Source organism: Euphorbia lathyris, chromosome 10 (assembly GCF_963576675.1).
Source record: "Euphorbia lathyris chromosome 10, ddEupLath1.1, whole genome shotgun sequence".
Classification (NCBI taxonomy): Eukaryota; Viridiplantae; Streptophyta; class Magnoliopsida; order Malpighiales; family Euphorbiaceae; genus Euphorbia; species Euphorbia lathyris.
In genome coordinates, this window is record NC_088919.1 from 13335641 (window position 1) to 13352102 (window position 16462).

Sequence of the window (16462 nt, forward strand, 5' to 3'; positions counted from 1 at the left end):
ATAACCCCTCAAATAAGTCTAAATATGTGATACTTTTATCAACGCAGTTTTAGATATTTTGGAAATTTTTTATTTTTGCAATGTTACTTTGAAAGGTTTTTTTTTTATTTAGGGGTTATTTGTTTCAAAGTTTCAAATAAGTAATTTGAAGGATTATTTATTCCAAATAAGTAAGTTGAGGGAGTTAGTTGTAATATTTTGAAGTTTAAGGAGTCAGTTGCAGTTTTTGAAAAACTTGAATAGATTGGAGATGTATTACATAAAAAAATAAATTTGGCCCATGCAGGTCTCGAACCTGCGACCTTCGCGTTATTAGCACGACGCTCTAACCAGCTGAGCTAATAGACCTGTGTGTTACCCCAACTGATTAGTATATTACTAATGTCTTTTCTTTATCTTAGTAATTTTTGGAGTGAATCATTCTGCTCTAAAGAATCTAAATAACAAAATGCTAGGAAGATATACAAGACCATTGACTCATTAAAGTTTATTGTGTACATACAATTTTAACTCCATATCTCTAATTTAAACGACTCGATGAAGAAATCAAAGAGTAGCAAGGTTATATTGAAGTAAACTTTTGTCATGATTAGCTGATTTTGTTCACCTTCTGCGCCTATGTAACTTTTAGGGCAAATACTTTGTTAGTGTTTAGCTTTTTTGTGGAAAATTGCGGGTGTGTTAGAGAATTATAGTATTCTCGAACTATAGAGTGAAATTGAGTGTGCTTTCTAACTTCTACATAACAAACGATTGTAAGAATTAAAGAGATCGAAAATTCTTAAAAGATTCGATTATCAAAACGATATCGACATTACAGAAAATGATGAAACAACAATTAAAATAAAATTGTGCTGGAAAAGATAAATGAACTTTGGATCTGAAAATTGAAACTAAAGGAATGATTGCAGATTCTAAATTGCTGAAGTCTAGAGGTAATTTGCAAGAGTTTTTTTATTGGGTTTGTTGAGTTGTTGAGTTGGGGCGTTCTCATCGTGATTCCTTCCTTTTATAGATGTTGAAGGTAACTTCCTGCTTGCTTCCACTTATCCACGTTCTCCACCATATTGAGTATCCTCTATTTTGACTTCCACGATGGATTGATATGTATACTTTCTGATTTTTTTCTGCTTTTTAATTGGCTAATAAAACACGTTAAAATATTAACTAGCCATTGGTTCCCATATCTTTACTTTAAGTCCCCCCTGATGTCCACTATAGAAAGTTGGTTTCCCACGAGGTACACTGTGGAAAGACTGGAGACACTGTCCAATTATGTCCTCATAAAATGAAATATGATGCTTTACCTGTTGAACCTAAAAGGTAAGATAGTAGGGTCATGAACCATTGGTGTCAATCCTACTATTGAGTCAGTCTCCTTAGTCAGCAGACTCAAATATAACTTACTCAACGTAGCTCAGCTATGTGACAATGGGAGAAAAGTTATATTTGATGACACTGAATGTAAAATACTAGAGGGAAAACGAATGAGTTAATTTTAACTGCCCCACGTATTGGTAATGTCTTTATGCTGAGTCTAGAAAAGAAGTTTTCAAAAATTGTGTGCTTAGTGTCAAAGGAAGAAAATTCCTGGCTATGGCACAAGAGACTTGGTCATGTGAGCATGGACCTCCTGGCCAAATTAGCAAGAAAGCAATTGGTTGAGGGTTTGCCAGAACTAAAATTTGAAAAAGATCAATTATGCAATGCTTGTCAGTATGGAATACAAACTAGAAAATCTTTTCATAGTAAAAATGTTGTCTCAACCCAGCATCCATTAGAGTTACTACACTTGGATCTCTTCGGACCAGTCCAGCCGCTGAGCTTGGGTGGTAGGAGATTTACCTTGGTCATTGTAGATGACTTTACTCGGTACACTTGGGTCATCCTGCTAAGTAGAAAAGATGAAACCTTTGAGACGTTTTCAACATTAGTAAGAAAACTTGAAAATGATAAAGACCCAAAATTAGCTCACATCCGAAGTGATAATGGTGGAGAATTCAAAAACCAACAGTTTGTTGAATTCTGTGAAGCCAACGACATTGACCATAACTTTTCTGCTCCTAGAACTCCTCAATAGAATGGGGTAGTTAAAAGGAAGAACAGAACCTTGGTTTAAATAGCCAGGACAATGCTGAGTGAGAATAGGCTTCCAAAGTACTTTTGAGGAGAAGCTGTTAACACAGCGTGCTACATTCTTAATAGGGCTCTAGTTAGACCTATATTAAAGAAAATCCCTTACGAACTTTGGAAAGGACGAAAGTCCAATATTGGATACTTTCGTGCCTTTGGCTGTAAATGTTTTATTCTAAATACTAAGGGCAGCCTTGCAAAGTTTGATTCAAAAGCTGACGAAGCTATCTTTTTGGGCTACTCAACAAACATCAAAGCATATAGAGTTTTCAATAAACGGACTCAAGTTTTAGAAGAGTCAGTACATGTTGAGTTCGATGAAACTAAACCTGCAGGAAAAGACAACCAGCTGACTGAGGATGAACCATACTCAGTATCCACTGATCAACAAACAGTCACTGCCTCAAGGGCTGACTAAAGGTAAAAGTGAAACTCAAATTTCTTTCACTGACCAATCTACACTTGTAGAGATTGTTGAAACACAACCAGCTCAAGACATCACTCTACCAAAGGAAATCAGAATTCCAAGAGGACACTCAGAAAGTGCCATTCTTGATGCTACTGAGAACACCCTGATGATAAGAAAACAACTCAGGAGATACCTCAGCAACGTAGCATTCGTCTCAGTTCGGGAACGAAAGAATTTCGCTGAAGCTGAGCACGATGAATTCTGGATGAGTGCAATGCAATGAGAATTTGATCAATTCAGAAGAAATGAAGTATGGGAGTTAGTGCCACATCCAAGGAATCAGAAGACCATAAGAACAAGATGGGTCTTCTGCAACAAGCTGGATGAACAAGGGAACGTAGTCAGGAACAAGGCAAGACTTGTAGCTCAAGGCTACAGTCAGCAAGAAGGTATTGACTATGGTGAGACCTTTGCCCCAGTGGCAAGGCTAGAAGCTATTAGAATTTTATGTGCTTATGCAAGTTATATGAATTTTAAGTTATTTCAAATGGATGTTAAAAGTGCATTCCTTAATGGAGTTATAAACGAGGAAGTTTATGTTAATCAGCCTCCTGGGTTTGAGGATCCCAAGTTCCCAAACCACGTTTATAAACTCAAAAAGGCTCTGTATGGCCTCAAGTAAGCACCACATGCTTAGTATGAGAGGCTGACCAGTTTCCTGATGACTAGAAATTATGTCAGAGGCAAAGCTGATACAACCTTATTCATTAAGAGAAAGGGTAAAGATACCCTGCTGGCTCAAATTTATGTTGATGATATTATTTTCGGTGCCACTAATGAGTCAATGTGCAAGGAATTTAGTAAGCAAATACAGACTGAGTTTGAAATGTCAATGATGGGAGAACTCAACTTCTTCCTTGGACTTCAAATCAAACAAGTGAAAAATGGCATCTTCATCAGTCAAACTAAGTATGCCAAGGAGATATTGAAGAAATATGAACTGTAAAACTGCAAGCCAGTATCTACCCCTATGGGCACTGACACTGTCCTCTGCGCTGACGAGAATGGTAAGTCAGTAGACAGCAAATTGTACCGAGGTATGATTGGCTCTTTACTTTACTTAACAGCCAGTAGACTGGACATTCAGTTCTCAGTATGTTACTGTGCTAGATATCAATCTAACCCTAAGGAATCTCATTGCATAGCCGTAAAAAGAATCCTTAGATATTTGCAAGGCTCAGTGAATGCAGGTTTATGGTATCCCAACACTTATGATTTCACACTCATTGGATACACTGATGCTGACTACGGACGAGACAAGCTTGAACGTAAAAGCACCTCAGAAGGCTGCCATTTCCTTGGAAGCTGTCTTGTGTCTTGGTTCAGTAAGAAGCAGTCATCAGTAGCCTTGTCAACCACTGAAGCTGAGTACATTGTTGCTGGAAGCTGTGTTGCCCAAGTCCTTTGGATCAAACAACTGCTCGAAGATTATGGTGTTCAGACTAAAATAATTGAAGTCAAATGTGACAACAAGAGTGCCATTGACTTATCAAAGAACCCAATCCAGCACAACAGGATTAAACATGTCAGCATAAGACATCATTTCATCAGAGATCATGTACTGAAAGGAGAAATCAAGCTGAACTATGTTGCAACAGATGAACAGCTTGCTGACATCTTCACAAAGCCACTAGCACGTGAGCAATTCAACATACTTAGAGAAGCCATTGGTATGTTTAATCCTCTTTCATAAATTCCAAAGTACAATGTGTGATATATGCATTACCATGCTGAGTGTTTTATGCCAAATCAATGAATATCACATGCTGAGTAAATATGCACACTGAGTGGTTATCTCAGACTGAGTAACCAATCACTCAAACCATCCGTTTTGCGTTAAACTGACTACTCAGAATATAGAACGGTTAGAATTTTAACACTGAGTAAAAGATCTGTTGCATTTAATACTAAAGCACGCGAATAGCCACCTAGAATGACGTAAGCGTAATAATTAGGAATCTTTGCGCCGAATGTGTCATAAATGCCAGAATCCTTATCGGTTGAAAATCCCAAGGTCAAACTGACACATGGATTTGATAAGATCAACCGGTCACCTCTATAAATAGTGGGTAATTCCCCACTTTTATTTATTTATGCTTACAGATTTTTCTAGCATCCATACTTTCTCTCTCAAATTCTCAAATCTTCCCAAACTTCTCTGAAACCATGACAAAATTTTCATTGAACATCTCCGGTGCCGATCACTCCCAGAACCGCTCCGATGAAAATCCTAGGCCTTCTACTCAGCGTGACCACGCCAAAGCTACTACACCAAGCAAGAAAACCCAAGCTGACTTACCTGTCTCTTCTAAGGGAAAAGCTGACCAAGGTACTTCCTCTAAGGGAAAGAAACCTAAGGAACGAACTTACACCAAGGTCTATGAGAACGTCAGGGGATATAAGATTGACCACTCAAGGTGGTTCTCAGAAGAGTTTATGGAAACTGAGCAACCATTCTATGAGTGGATCTCGAAGAATGGCTGGACCGAGATGTTCTCAATAAGAGATCCCACCTACCCTGACTTGGTAAGGGAATTTTACCACAACCTTCATGTCGCTGACGATAACCAGGATTACTTAGTCACCAAGGTAAAGGACAAAACCATCTTCATCAACCCCACTTACCTTGCTTCTCTGTTGAAACTTAAGAATGGAGGAGCCATTCTTAGGAAGTCTGGTGATCAGGACCACACTGGTGTTAGACGAGGTGCCGCGACCTAATCTCCCGGACGGACCGGGGGGTGGACACTTCATGGCGACGTAAGCGGTGATTGGTGCCGAAAGCAACCAATCATGGAATCAAGCTGCTCGGTAGGACCGGAGCTCGGAGTATGGAAGAGTCGCCACCCAAGAAATGGGAAAATGAACACCGATCCTTTACGGGAGACCGGTGAGGGTTCGGGAAACTTAGGTACGAGCCGAGAAGGCTAACTCCTTTCCGGAGAAAGGCTACTAGGCATCCCGACATCGCCCGGTTATGAACCACCGGCCTCCTACTCAGCGTGTTATGCGATAACGGACTAAACGCATATTTCTTTAAGTTTAAAATTCATTTGAAACCTTTTCTTTCTCGTTTTGAAAACCGTTTTGAGCATGTCATTTAAAAGCCATTTTAGTAAAGAATCACCAATTTTGCATAAATTTAAAGTATATAGGAGAGAGAAGGGGAGAAGAAAGAATTGATTTATTTACTGTGTTATTTATGCTTTACACTAATTCTAAGCTAATTCCATTCCCAAAAAACGAGTTTATTTACATGGTTCGTGTCTTAATCGACATTGGAACGATTTAGGTACGTTTCAAAGCCCATTAATGATGATCACTCGAATCGCCGTTGGAACGACTCGAGCGTTTGAAAACATTTGAGCAAACTATTTTAATCTAAAAAAACGTGATTAATCATACAAGTCAATTTATTTTGTACCAAAAATCCTTTAGTTAGGAAAACGATTCAAAAGCTCTATTATTTACAATTAAAAGCAATTTTAATTAAGAGGTTCGCTTAATCCGTCGTTGGAACGAATTAAGGTTTTAAAACGTGATGTTTTAGGAAGTGGTTTAAAAATGTCAAGAAAACGTTATTTACACTTTAAGAATATCTAGAAAACTTAAGTTTAAATAAACAAGTTGAAGTCTCTTTTTGTGATTTATTTTCCCCTTTTTCACTCAATTGAATATTTACTTATCATAATCACAACAAATTAAATCACAATTACCAAACAAAATCCATTTAAAATATATATCCATAAATGTCCAAAGAATAAGAAAAGGAATATATATATATATATATATATATATATATATATATATATATATATTAACCAAAAATAATGATATATCTATAGCTTAAAAAATAAGTAAAAGGTACCATATAATATAGCTAAGTATAGGTATAATGATGAAACATATACTAAGTATATTATATTATAATCAAAACATATGAAAATCACCTTTATAACAAGATAGTTTTTACATAATATGTACTAAACCAACATTAATAACCCAAAAATCATTTACCAAAGAATCAAACAAGTAAAAACCATACATATATATATACAAAGAATTTACAAAATTAGATTAAGTTTCAAATGTGAGATATATAGATACATAATACATAATTAATAGTTATAGGACTCAAAAATAACTTTAATCAGCATATTACATAATTATACGTATATATATAAGAGATTAAATACCAAAAAAAAGTGAGAAAATGGGTTTAAAAGGATATTTTCGGATTCCAGCAGATTACCGACGGAAAATCCGTCGCTAATCTGATGTTAGTGACAGAAAAGGTAGAATAACAGCATTAGTCCAACAGTTTCCAGATTTATTTAAAAGCTTTAAATTAGATCTATTCTATCGTTTTGGACCTCCGAAATACCAAAAATAGATCATAGTCTATAACGGAAGTTCCTAAAAACGTTATTTAGAAAAATTTTAAAAACTTATAATTACAACGTTTTTATTAATCCCGAACTACCTTTGAATCGGATCACGGTTCGTATTGGGATATTAAAACAAGGTTTTTATTTTAAAATAAAACCGAACGTTTATTCAATACGAGGCGAAAATTAAATAAATACGAAAAGTAAAGTAAAACGTGATAAATAAATAAATAACTAAATAAATAAAATTATAACATGAAAATAAATAAAGAAAGGAAATTAATTAAATAAAAAAAATGAGTCTAGTCCTTGGATAATACCTCAAGTTCAGTATTGGCGGTTGAAGTCGGTTGATTCCACAAATCGTGCTTTTCCGGTGTTTTTTGTATTTTTGGTAAAATTTTAACTTTTAGGAAATTCGGAATTTTTAGGAAAAAAAATGTTTTTTTCCCAAAAAAAATAACTCTCTCTCTAAAAAATGTTTTAGAGTGAGAAGCTCTCCAAAAAATCCTATTCCAAATGCATGGGGATTCGTGCCTTAAATAGGCACGGGTCCCGGAAATTTTGGGCGATGCCCAACTAGAATTGGGCGTCGCCCAAAATAGGTTGGGCGCGCGCCCAACGGACGTCGGGCGCTTGCCCAACGGACGTCGGTCGTATGCCCAACCTCTGTTGGGCGTCCGCCCAACATGCGTTGGGCGTTCGCCCAATGCCGTTGGGCGTCCGCCCAACGTCGTTGGGCGCTCGCCCAATGGACGTCGGGCGCCTCCCTCCTGTCGTTGAGCGCTGACCCAACGGTCATCGAGCGTGCGCACCCAGCGAGCGTCAGGCGTGCGCCCGGCGTTGCCGGGCGTGCGTCCAATTGTCGTTGGACGTGCGTCGACTGCCGCTAGGTGCTTGCACCACGTCGCTGGGCGCTCGCGAGTCGTCCATTTGACGAACGCCACTCCTTATAGACTCTCTTTTTTATTGTATATATTTTATTTTATTTTTTGACTTTAAAACTCCCGGAACCAACCGCTTCAACAGTCTTGTTACATGTTTTCGTCACAGGTCCTCTGACTCGGTGTCTACAGTTGCCCCTACTTTCCTATTTTGACAGTGATGTGTGTGTTTTGAAAACGTATTTTGCTAACCCGACACATGCAATGTAAAACATATTAAAGTAAGAGACACGTAAAGAGTAGGAGGAAGAATACCTGATCTTTGCATCGCGCGCTCCAACATTGTTTTCGATTCTTTCCGGCCTTGCCTTTGATCGGCTGTCGGCGGGTGTTCTTCTTTCGGACCCTAGCCTAAGTTGACTGCGGGTAAAAACAACTCAAAAGCAACCCTGGTCTACGACCGCGGGTAAAATGGCTCAAAAGCAATCCTGGTCCACGACCGCGGGTAAAATGGCTCAAAAGAGACCCTAGTCTGCGACCGCGGGTAAAATGGCTTAAAAGCAACCCTAATCCACGACCGCGGATAAAATGGCTCAAAAGCAACCCTGGTCCACGACCGCGGGTAAAATGGCTCAAAAGCAACCATGGTCTAAGACCGCGGGTGGGATGGCTTAATAACGAAAGGCTCTTTCTAACGATGCTGAATTCTAAAATACTATCGTCTGTATTTTCACTGGAGTTATCATTTATGGTATTTGAGTTGTTTGATAGGAATGTCCTTATCTTTTCGTCTGGAATGATTTAGACCAATCATTATTTTTCTGTTGTCTGTCATCTGTATTTTGACTGGCACCACTGTTCTGTAAAAATTGGCTGTCGTCTGGAGTCACATCTTGATATCTTTGGTCGTCGCCTGGCAGAAACGATGGCTGAAACGGACTGCAAATCGGAGGTCTATGCACCTGGTAATTAATTATTAACTTTTTACCTTTATGTCACATCGTATCTTTTTCAATATTTACGGGAATGTCATTCCCTTTCCCTATATAAGGTAGTGGGGTTTCATTTCAACCCCACCCTTCTCTCTCTTCTCTCTCTCTCTAACTTCTGATTTGGATTATTCTCGGGATGGATTTGGATAAACATGATGGCACGAAGGGCATGGATGAGGGTTTCGTGAACCTCACTACAGTGGCCCCTTTCCAGGACCCTACCTCACATCTGAGCCGGACCCGTGGTAACCAGGTAAGTACTTTCTTACTTCCTCGTCTTTTGACTAGATTTCTAGGCTTTAGTATCCCTACTTTGAACATGATTTGCATGCTAACCTCTAGGTTGCTTTAGAAGACTTTAGCTAGAAAACATGAATTTCGTTGCTCGCAAGTAACACTTTATTTGTCTTTTTGGAAGAATGCGAATTATAAGCATGTGAACAGTAAAACTACGAATAATGCCTGCTAATAGTAAAAAAACGTGAATAGTGCACGTGAATAGTGAAAACGTGAATAGTACACGTGAATAGTAAAAACGTGTATAGTGCACGTGAATAGTAAAACATGAATGGTGCACGTGAATAGTAAAAACTTGAATAATCCACGTGAATAGTAAAAACTTGAATAATGCACGTGAATAGTAAAAAATGCGAATAGTGCATGTGAATAGTAAAAACTCGAATAATGCATGTGAATAGTAAAACGTGAATAGTGCACGTGAATAGTAAAAACTGGATCAATCTCCTTGCCAATGCGGGCGAGAGTATATCAAAGAATAATGAATTAATCAAATCCTATACAAACAACCCTAAGGAAGAGATTTCACCAAATGACGGTCCAAATCGACAAAATGTTTCTAGGTTAGATTTGACAGAAAGAATAGCTAGATTAACGTGCTTTCATCAGATGCAAGCCTAGGAACAACATTTAAACTTACCTGTTTCGTTCTTTCCAGATTATCGACATTTTCAGGACTACGGCAGACATTCATGTCTGGTATTCCATGCTTGGCGCCGCGGCGAAAGCCCGCATGCGAGAGTTGGGCTTCGAGCCTTTTATTTTAACGTTGACCCACACCAACGGGGTGTGCGACCGTTCCGGCCTACGCGCCTTATGCGAGAGATGGGTTGACTCGATCCACACCTTCCACCTCTCGTTCGGGGAGATGATGATCTCGCCCCGCGACTTCTCTTTACTGACCGGGCTGCGGGGGAGTGGTATTCCGGTTCCTTTCTCCTTTGATATGATGCATCCACGGGTTGACTGTGCCAGGTTGGCGGCTTTGATCGGATCGGGAGTTTACACGGGTGTCAAATCCACCCCGACGAAATTCATCACCACCTCCGGGCTTCTGAGTCGTAGGGACTTTTATGGGACCGACGACACTGATCTGGCTGTCCGCAGCTTCCTTGTATACGCTTTAGGCGAGACAATCTTCCGCACCAAGAGCGGGACGATACACGCGGGTCTTATTCAGGCCTTCAGTGATTTGGACGTAGTGGCGTCTTACGATTGGGCAGGAGTGGGTCTAGCTTACCTGTAAAAATTTTTGGATCTGACTTGCCGGAAGCGCAAGGACTTCGACGGTTATACTTTTGCTCTTCTGGTACGTGGTTCATCTTTAACTTGCCTTTTTTATCTTCTTCGCGCTTTCTGTTCATGACCTTTGTTTCTACAAGCAGGTTTGGGCCTATGAGAGGCGAATTCTTCCCAGCGAGCATCGGCGCAGGCCACGGGTAGTTAGGCCCCCACTTATGGCTCGGTGGAGCGAGTTTGGTCTATGTGCCGAGGATAGACAGACGGTGGCTCAGCTCCTAGATTGGATTGATTCACGGACCTTGGGGAAGTTAAATATCTTCTAATCACGCTAGATTTTTATTTGATTAGACCTGACTTTTTCTTTGTGTTTTCAGATTCGATTCAGGTAGGACGATCTTGACTTCGGTCCTGATTACGCGCACGTCACCCGCATCCAGGAGCAGCAGAGCGTGCTTACCGACCCCTGCGTGCGGGCATGGTACTTAGGCGACCGGGGCATCACTGGGGTTAGTGCCTCGCATTGGACACCAGGCGAGATCCCTGCCTCCATATTTTCTGTGCGGATCATGCCCTTATCGGTCATTCGTTGTGATTTCACCCGCCGCTTTGCTCGTAGAGATGTATGGGACCATGTCGGGGGTCGTGCTCTCTATTTATCGACATTATTGACCGCGAGGGATGCCCCTGCGGTTGCGATGGAGGTGGACCCCATGACGGACGTGTTTTCGGAGGAGGCTGTCGCTGCAGTCTTTGGTCGGGAGGAGATTCCGGTGAGTAGTTCGACCTATTAAACTTATATAACACTAAATACACCAATCATATAATAACGAAACTAGTTTAATTAACTTTACAAACAAGTGATTTGATTCGTGAAACTCACCAGGGATGAATGTAAACTCGTAAGCTATCGAGATAAGGAGAGTGAGAAACTGTTAAAGATCTCCGTCACATTCAGTATTTGTTTAAAACCCATTTATCAAGCATCAACAAATCCCATTTCCTCTTTAGTTGGGAATTTCCATCACGAACCAGATCAATTTTTACCGGAACATATAGCAGCTTCTCTCTAGTAGAACTTCCTTCTCTCCTTCCCAACACTATTTACCAAACCGGAGTTGGGTTGACAATCGTACCAGCTTAGGGAATATTTGCGTCGATTAATAGGGAAAACTCGATAGGGGACAGTGAGAAATTGGGGAAAATGAAAGTATCGAGGGAAAGTGGAAAATTGGGGAAAAATGAATGGGAGATGAAATGAGTTGTTTTATTTTATTTTAATGACTCCACAATCGATAGAAGTATATTATTTTTAAATAATTTTACGCGACGAGAGAAAAATTTTCATGACATAAGTCGGTTTAGCCACGAGAATAAAATTTTTGTGGAAATTTTTTTTTGACGTAAGTGATTGTTTGCCATGAAAAAAATTTCCCGTAAGTGATTGTTTGCCATGAAGATTTTACTGTACTTGTTCAACTTACCAAGAAATTTTGAGAATATTTGATTTGAAACCATTTTTATTGAGGATATCAACTAGTTGATCTTCATACCTTATTATAGGGTTAAGGTGCAAAAATACCCCTAACGTTTTGGGTCAGGAGTAATTTTACCCTTAACGTCTAAAATAGTGCAATTTTACCCCTGATGTTAGATGCCAAGAGCAATTTTACCCCTAACGTTGATAAATTGTAAGATAATAAACTAGATTAGATATGCTTTTTCGCTAGATTTCTTATTGAGAAGAAGATGAGTGTCAATTTGAGAAATAATTTATCAAACTGTCTTCTCGGTCATGAATCTTGTCATCTACACTTAACACGTGCATCATTTTATCAGTAACAAATTATAAACATATGTTTGGATGTGAAAAAAATTAAAAAATATACTGTCTTTTTGTACGAATTAGACTAAAAAATTCAAAAAATTCATCGAATTTATAAATATTGATCTCCAATTCTATTATTAAATTATAAAAAAACATGAACCTTTTTTTAGAATAAATTGTTATGCAATTCGTGTAGAATGAACAAATTATTTATGTTTTATAATAGTGTTTGAATTGACTCAATTTATCAACATTATTGGTAAAATTGCTCTTAGCTTCTAACGTTAGGGGTAAAATTGCACCATTTTAGACATTAGAGGTAAAATTACTCCTGACCCAAAACGTTATGAGTATTTTTGCACCTTAACCCCTTATTATATATATATATATAGTTCCACAAGCTTTCTGTCCAAATTTTCTTACATTGCATTATGTCATACCAAACGGACCCTTAGTGTAATGGCAATTTTCAGCATACATATAAAAATTTGATAAAAAAAATAAAGCAGAAAAATAATGATATAATTAAAGCTAAAAATAGTTTTATTATTTCTTATTTAATTTAGTAATTACTAATTATAATTTAGATACTAAGAAGTACAAAGACAAATACCCTTAATACAATCATAATAATGAGATTCAGCGGGACAAAGTGATTTACAGTCGCTATTTTGGAGACAATATGGTTTAGACTCATAAGTTTCGAGACAGAATTTGCAGTCGCAATATGGTTTAAAAATTGAATCATAGCTTTGGTGAAGGTTACGTTTGCATTTTCCAATACATGTCATTTCTTTGTAATCTAGTACACACTTGCAATCCTTTGCTTTACTCACTATTCTTGAAGCTTCTGACATTTGCAATGTGCCTGCAAAAAATAGAAAAGTTTAGGGACCAAGGAGAGGTTTTATAATACTTTGAGTACCAAATCCAAAGAAAATGGGGGTTAAATGAATCATTAGTCACTAAACTCACATAGTTATCTCAAAATGGCCACTCAACTTTAATTTATCTTAATAAAATCATTCAACTTTGAGTTTTGTCTCAATTAGATCACTCAGCCGATTTTAGTGGTTAAAACGCATCAAAATGATGACATGGATGACATGTCAACATGAGTTAACCCAAATTTTTGACCGAAACGAAATGTGACAGCCACATGTCGTATGTTTTTATGAAAAACACTAAATTTTACTTTTTTTTCTTTATAATATCGACACGCCATAGCCATACGTGGATGTCATGTATCATTTCGGTCAAAAATCTGAGTTGTCTCATACTAACGTGTTACCTATGTCATCATTCCGATATTTTTTAATCATTGAAATCGCAAGAGTGACCCAATTGCGACAAAGCTCAAAGTTGAGTGGTTTTATTGAGACAAATTGAAGTTGAGTGGCTATTTTGAGACAGTTATATAAGTTCAGTGACCAATTATGCATTTAACCCAAAAAATGGTGATAAAAACATTAATTGAACCATATATAGAGTTACTCTAATAAGGAATAATGTGTAAAAATAGTCACAACGTTGATAGCTAGGAGTAATTTTACCTCTAACGTCTAAAATGATGCAATTTTACCCCTAAAATTGGCTGACACGAGCAATTTTACTCTGAATGTCTAAAATGATCCAATTTTATCCTTAAGTTGGCATGCAAAAATAATTTTACCCCTAATATTTAAAATTTATGTAATTTACCTTTAATGTTGACAGTCAATAACAATTATACTTCTAACGTTGGCAAATTGGATCAATTCACACATTATTATAAAGTAAAAATATGATGTTCATTTTTCTGCACTTGTTGCATATCAAATTTGTTCTAAAAGCAAAAATTTCACTTTTTTTATTTAATAAAAGAATGAAAGCTTAATATTTTTAAATTCGAATAAATATTTAGATTTTTTCCCGACTCGTTAAAGGTAAACTTCCTTTTTACTGCTAACATTAGAGGTAAAATTACACACGTTAAAGGTAAAACTACATTTGACTCTCAATATTGAGGGTATTTTTATACCTTACCCCTTAAACATAACCCTCCTAAGAAAATACCCATTGAACAGTTTTGGTACAACAAGAATAAAATTGAGCTTCTCTAATAAATTTAGGGACTATTATCCTAAAAACTATTGCATTTATCATAAAATTGAAAAGTTTTAGCATATGGTGATAAATAAAAACTTACAAAATTCAGGGGTAATGGGTGTAATTTACCCAAAATTACAAGATAAAAATCAAAATTTTTTCATTAAAAACCCTCATAAATGTTAATTTTGTTCTTATTATACAAAATACCTTAATGTTACTCTCATTATTGACCCAATTAATTATTTAGATTTCACTAGATTTAAAGGTTACTACTTTTATCCACTATATAAGGCAAATATAGATTGAAGCTTATACAAGCAAAAATAGGTGAAAAAATTCAAGTAACCATGACCAAAATTTACTTCAATATTACCTCGTTACTTTTTGTTTTTTTTCATCGTATCTTACTGTAAGTTTTTTTCACCATTTTTTTTATCTTTTAGTACTGAAAATATTATAAAAATTTTCTTTGGTCCATAAACTTATTGGAGAATATCGATTTTATTATTTTGAAATGATTTTTCATCAGTATTTACAGGTTAATTAAGACTTTTTACCATGAGAGTAACATTGAGGTATTTTGTATAATAAGAACAAAATTAACATTTATGAGGGTTTTTAATGAAAAAATTTTGATTTTTATCTTGTAATTTTGAGTAAATTACACCCATTACCCCTGAATTTTGTAAGTTTTTATTTATCGACATATGCTAAAACTTTTCAATTTTATGATAAATGAAATAGTTTTTAGGATAATAGTCCCTAAATTTATTAGAGAAACTCAATTTTATTCTTGTTGTACCAAAACTGTTCAATGGGTATTTTCTTAGGAGGGTTATGTTTAAGGGGTAAGGTATAAAAATACCCTCAATGTTGAGAGTCAAATGTAGTTTTACCTTTAATGTGTGTAATTTTACCTCTAATGTTGGTAGTAAAAAGGAAGTTTACCTTTAACGAGTCGGGAAAAAATCCAAATATTTATTCGAATTTAAAAATATTAAGCTTTCATTCTTTTATTAAATAAAAAAAGTGAAATTTTTGCTTTTAGAACAAATTTGATATGCAACACAGAAAAATGAACAACATATTTTTGCTTTATAATAATGTATGAATTGATCCAATTTGCCAACGTTAGAAGTATAATGGTTATTGACTGTCAACATTAGAGGTAAATTACACAAATTTTAGATATTAGGGGTAAAATTATTTTTGCATGCCAACTTAAGCATAAAATTGGATCATTTTAGACGTTCGGAGTAAAATTGCTCTTGTCAGCCAATTTTAGGGGTAAAATTGCATCATTTTAGACGTTAGAGGTAAAATTACTTCTAGCTATCAACGTTATGACTATTTTTACACATTATCCCTTATTAGAGTAACTCTATATATGGTTCAATTAATGTTTTTATCACCATTTTCTTGGGTTAAATGTATAATTGGTCACTGAACTTATATAATTGTCTCAAAATAGCCACTCAACTTCAATTTGTCTCAATAAAACCACTCAACTTTGAGCTTTGTCGCAATTGGGTCACTCTTGCGATTTCAGTGATTAAAAAATATCAGAATGATGATATAGGTAACACGTTAGTATGAGACAACTCAGATTTTTGACCGAAATGATACATGACATCCACGTATGGCTATCGCGTGTCGATATTATAAAGAAAAAAAGAGTAAAATTTAGTGTTTTTCATAAAAACATACGACATGTGCCTGTCACATTTTCGTTTCGGTCAGAAATTTGAGTTAACTCATGTTGACATGTCATCCATGTCATTATTTTGACGCGTTTTAACCACTAAAATCGGCTGAGTGATCTAATTGAGACAAAACTCAAAGTTGAATAATTTTATTGAGATAAATTGAAGTTGAGTGACCATTTTGAGATAACTATGTGAGTTTAGTGACTAATGATTCATTTAACCCCCATTTTCTTTGGATTTGGTACTCAAAGTATTATAAAACCTCTCCTTGGTCCCCTAAACTTTTCTATTTTTTGCAGGCACATTGCAAATGTCAGAAGCTTCAAGAATAGTGAGTAAAGCAAAGGATTGCAAGTGTGTACTAGATTGCAAAGAAATGATATGTATTGGAAAATGCAAATGTAACCTTCACCAAAGCTATGATTCAATTTTTAA

The 16462-nt window shown here is 36.6% G+C and overlaps 1 non-coding gene across 1 annotated transcript; it reads right to left on the bottom strand.

Annotated features, from left to right (window-relative positions):
• Nucleotides 1-274: 274 nt before the first annotated feature.
• Nucleotides 275-348, bottom strand: TRNAI-AAU (transfer RNA isoleucine (anticodon AAU)). The gene has a single exon. It is a non-coding gene; the product is annotated as a tRNA-Ile (tRNA).
• Between the last annotated feature and the right edge of the window lie 16114 nt (nucleotides 349-16462).